Source organism: Acomys russatus, chromosome 22, assembly GCF_903995435.1.
Source record: "Acomys russatus chromosome 22, mAcoRus1.1, whole genome shotgun sequence".
Taxonomy (NCBI): domain Eukaryota; kingdom Metazoa; phylum Chordata; class Mammalia; order Rodentia; family Muridae; genus Acomys; species Acomys russatus.
In genome coordinates, this window is record NC_067158.1 from 10,302,411 (window position 1) to 10,307,703 (window position 5,293).

Genomic DNA, 5,293 nt, shown 5'->3' on the forward strand with positions numbered 1-5,293 from the left:
TGGGCATTGTTTTAACACAAACATGGTTATCTCATGTGACGAGCCAGGAAGGAGGCAAGGTTTGTGCTGAGGTTGGTTAGCAAGTACATACTGACCTGTGCGACAGAAGTGATGGCCAGATTTAGAGCAGAGATTAAAAACCAAGGCGTGCATGAAGTGTGTGTATGTGTGTGTTTGTGTGTGTGTGTGTGTGTTTGCACATTTGCTCGAGTGTGACAGGGAGGCTGGGAGCATTTCACTGGGGCACGGGGCAGTGGGGCCTGAATCATACCAATTCCCACAGTAACTCTTTGAGGCAGACACAATTACTGTCCCTTTCCAGATGTGGGAACTGACATCCTAAGGGGGGAGGGGAGAGGGACTTGAGGGGGGAGGGGGAGAGGGAGAGGGAGGGTCATATCAGACTCAGGGCTGCATGCTAAGAACCCCTCCAGTACTTTCCATTTTCCGTAACCATTCCCACTATACCCGATGGCCCCTTTCTGGCCTACAACTAACAGCCTCTGTCTCCACTGGCCCTTTCACTCACTGCCATCCCAGACTGTTTCACGCTGCTGCTTTTTAATCTCAAAAATGCCTCGGTGTCCACCCAATAGCCCACATTTGTCTGACTCCTCTTGTGGATTGTGCCCAGAGATAAAAATGGCTGCCAAGTCATTTGAGCATGGCAAGATGTCACCAGGGTTATCTGTAAGTCCCAGCACGAAGTGGCCACCCCAACCCCAGTCACGGCCCTTGCAGGGACACAGGAACCTAACTAAGGCTTCTAGCGAGGGACTGAGTAGCATGAGTCACAGCCAAGTGACAATTGTGGCCCCTCTTACGCCAATTTCAATTTAAGTGTTGGTATACCCAGCCTGGATGTCTGACAACTCCCTGGTTTTATAAAAGCAAGGTTTGGAAGGTGGACTTAGTTTCCCCGGGTCACAGAGTCAATCAGAACTGGGCTGTCAATCTGAGAGCGGTCAGATCCTAACCCCAGCTGGGTCTGGGTTGATTCTCTCTCTTGAGATTAAGTTTCTGGCCCAAGCAGTGTGGGGAGATGTTAAGGAGGCCAGCTGTTCCAGTGTTTTGTTTTGTTTTCTCTTCTTTTCTTCAAGACTGGGTTTCTCTGTGTAGTCTTGGCTATCCTAGACTCGCTTTGTAGACCGGGCTGGCCTCAAACTCACAGCGATCCGCCTGCCTCTGCCTCCCGAGTGCTGGGATTAAAGGTGTGTGTCACCATACCCGGCTTTGTTCCAGCAGTTTTTGATACCTTCTGGATTGCCTTTGTTTGCTTGCTCTGTTTTTTTTTAAAGACAAGGTCTCATTATGAAGCCCTGGTTGGCCTTGAACTCACAGAGATCTATCTACCTGCCCCTGCTTCCTTAGGCCTGGCATTAGATTTCTGTCTGTTATTTATACAGTATTCTGCCTGTATATGAGCCAGCAGGCCAGAAGAGGGCACCGGATCTCATTGTAGATGGTTGTGAGCCACCATGTGGTTGCTGGGAATTGAACTTAGGACCTTTAGAAGAACAGCCAGTGCTCTTAACCTCTGAGCCATCTCTCCAGACCCCTGACACTGTTCTTGTTTTACCCCTGAATGTTCCCTCTTCTAGGACTCTTCAGCCCTTCCACAAGAAGGCCTGGCCTCCCCACCCATCGGAGCTACCACGTCCCCTTTCATGACCTTGTAAAGGTCTACTGTTCTCTGAAGTCCTGACCTATGCAGCTGATATTTAAATTATAGAGGAAAAGGCCAGGAAAACACTGCTGGGGCTGGAGGCTGAAGATGCTCAGCGCTCAAGAGCACTCACTGCTCTCCCAGGGAATCTGAGGCTGGCTCCCACGACCCAGCCCAGGCTGCTACCCACAACCACTTATAAGTCTAGCTTCAGGGGATCCCACGCCCTTTCCTGACTGTCATAAGTGCACACACACACACACACACACACACACACACACACACACACACACACACACTTAAAAAAATCAATGAAAGAGATTATTCCTAGGAAAATATATATTTCACCCAAATCTATATGATAATTTTCCCTGCTTTTATTAATCAGAGAGGCATATGGTGTAGACATAACAGTATCTTTATTTAGAGAAAGAAACCTCATAATTACATCTCTTTGGGCCTCAAGGAGCCTAGAAATGCCAATTAATTATTAGCTGATGTTACTGTATTATTAACTATTATTATGATTGTCATAGCTGGGCTATTAAAGATCCAAGGAGAACAACTTTGGCAGATAGAAGGTTCCAGAAATATAACTTACTCCGTCAGCACTTACTGTTTGCTGATCCTAAGAGCTCTGCAGTCATTGACACACTTATTAAGATAGCTAATATTTGAATGAATGGTTGATGGGCGGTGAGCAGTGTGGGAACACAGGTGACCCTCACTGCTTCTCCAAGGTTTAGGGTCACAGAGCAAGGCTGGCATAGAGGGAGCAGGTTGGAAACCTAGATCCATATAATGCTAAAACAGAGATGTCCACAGCCTGGGAACCGATGTCTCAGCAGAGCCAGAGAGGTCCAAGCCCCCTGACCATTTGAATCACGGCTCAGTGGGCTCCGGTGTGCTTTTACCGCTGCTGGACAGCAGAGGCACCTGGTGTCGAGTTTGGACTCAGCTGTAACATTCCTGGCTGTGCAGACTAGCGCACACTTGCAGCAAACGAGCATCTGTTGACCTGATGTGTGACCTCAAAACAGGGTCACAGTAGCCCGCTTCAGAACGCCCATGAAACCTCCTCTCTGTTATTAACACAGTTGTAGCCTGCCCACGTACATGTTGAGGTCCCTTCCGACCAGGATCTTAAAGATTCCATAAACCTAGGATGAGGTAATTCCACAGGCCCTAATCTAGGCTCTCTGTTGTTCCTATAAAAAAGATTAAAAAGGAAGATAGACAGGACAGCATATGTCTGTTATCTCTGCACTCAAGAGTCTGAGGAGGGGCTGGAGAGGTGAGTCAGCAGTTGAGAGTCCTGGCTTGCTGTCCTTCCAGAGGACCCAGATTTAGTTTCCAGAACACATGTGGTGGCTCATAACCACCTCTAACTCCACCACCCTCTTCTGGGCTATATGGGGGCATACATCCATGCGGACAAAAGAGCCATACACATAAGATACAAATAAATAATATTCGAAATAGTAAAATATAAATAAACAAACCAGGATAGGAATGTAGCTTGGTTGGCACAGTACCCACATAGCAGGCAAGAAGCCCTGGGCTCAATTGGTTGGTACCGCATTGGTATGGCGGAGCATACAGTCCTGTAATCCTAGTAAGTGAAATGTGGAGGAGATTTGTGAGTTTGAGTCCAGCCTGGGGATACACAGGGAGTTTGAGGCCAAGCTGGGCTACATGAGATGCCCTCTCAAAAACAGAAAACTAAAAGAGAGGCGATGTCATGTGACTAACGGCAGAGACCACAGAGGTGTTGAACAAGGGATATGGAGGGGCGAGGAGAAACAGCAGCAGATAGGAAGAGGCAAGTTCTACCCAGAGTCTCAGAAGGGACGTGGCGGGCCGGGCGTGGTGGCGCAGGCCTTTAGCCCCAGCACTCGGGAGGCAGAGGCAGGTGGATCTCTGTAAGTTTGAGGCCCGCCTGGTCTAGAGTGAGTCTAGGACAGCTAAGGCTACACAGAGAAACCCTGTCTTGAAAAACCAAAAGCAAAGACACAGCTGCTCAGAACCTGATTTCAGGCTTCTATCACTCAAGCTTTGTGACATCAGGTGAGGAAAGCCCTCTCTCTCCAAGGGCTGACACAGCCTGCATGAGACCCCCACCCACTTCTCTTTCTTCAGCTGAAGGCCACGCTTGGGAGCAAGCCAGCACAGCCTCTTCTCGCTTCTGTTTTCTGTTGCTATGACAACGGGGTTGGGAAATTTGCGTGTTTGTATCTTTGCACCTGTGTGGGCCTCGCGCTCTCCTAACTTGCCAGAAGGCAGAGAGGCACAGGGCAGGTGATGCTTCCTTACCTCGGCTGCTCTTGTAAGAGCTGACCCTGTCTCAGGAAAACTGCGGCTATCCTAGCGCGGCCAGGTTCCCACAACCTCGTCGCCCACACAGATCTCTCCACCTCTCCGAACTCTTACACTGGGAACCGAATTCCGGCACAAACTGTAGGCGGGGCAAACCACAGCGAGACAGAGCTCAGCCTCGGGATGGCCAGTTTTTCAGAACTATCTGCTTCCTTCACCCCTTCCAACACTGAGCCTGCAGCCTCCAGGCTCACGGGGCTCCCCATCCGAGCTCTGCTCGGATATAATGTTGAAGTGTCAGTCTGAAACGTCTTGCCTGTGGCCTCTTCTAGGATCCTATGGGCACAGGTGATTCCCATGCCTAGACAAATGCCTGGCACACCGAGGGTTGTATTGTATTGGTTTGTTGTTTGTTTGAGACAGGGTATTGTTATGTAGCCCAGGCTGGCCTTAAACACATGGCACTGCTCCTGCCATAGGCTCCCTGGTGCTGGATTGCAGGTAGGTTTCTACCATATCCAACTAGGCTATTTTTAAAGTTTTATTTATGTGTTTCTGGTTTCTTATTATTTATTATTTTAAATTATTTTTAACTATTATTTTAAATTATGTGCACGTGTTGCTTGTATGTGAATATGTACACATGTGATGTCAGATCCTCTGGAGCTGTCCCATGTGGTTGCTGGGAAACAAATTATGGCCTTAACCTCTAAGCTACTTGTCCAGCCCTCCTCAGTTTTGTTCTGTTTGAGTTTGTTTGTTTTTGCTTGGTTTTTTTAAAAAATGTAAGGTGTTTTGCCTACTTGTCTGCGCACCAGTGCATGCAGTGCCTAAAGAGGCCAGAAGAGGGCGCCAGAGCCCAAGGAACCAGAGTGGGAGTGCGTGGCTCGCTGTCATGTGGGAATTGAATCCCTGTCCTGAGGAGGGCTCACAAGTGCTGAGCCCACTCTCCAGCCACAGCCCCCTACTTTTAAATAACTGATGAAAGACAGGAAAGAAAGGAAATGTGAAAGAAGCAAGGAAGAAGAGAAGTATAAGAGAAGGCTAAAGCATTTACTTTTTTTTTTTTTTTTCAGGTATGGCAAGGAAACAGCAGGGTTTGGAGCAGGTGGGACAGATTTAAAGATGGGCCATCATTAAGTTGTTACATTAGTGAAGTTGGCAGCTGTGCCCAGGTTAGGTAATGGGGTGGGTCAAGAAGGGTGCTGAGGTTTCCTGTTGAGCTTAAAAATACAGAGTTCTATGCACAGTGGACTAGAAATAACAGACTTGCTCCAAGAGTGTCCAAGCTGGTGCCTTCTCCAACTCCCA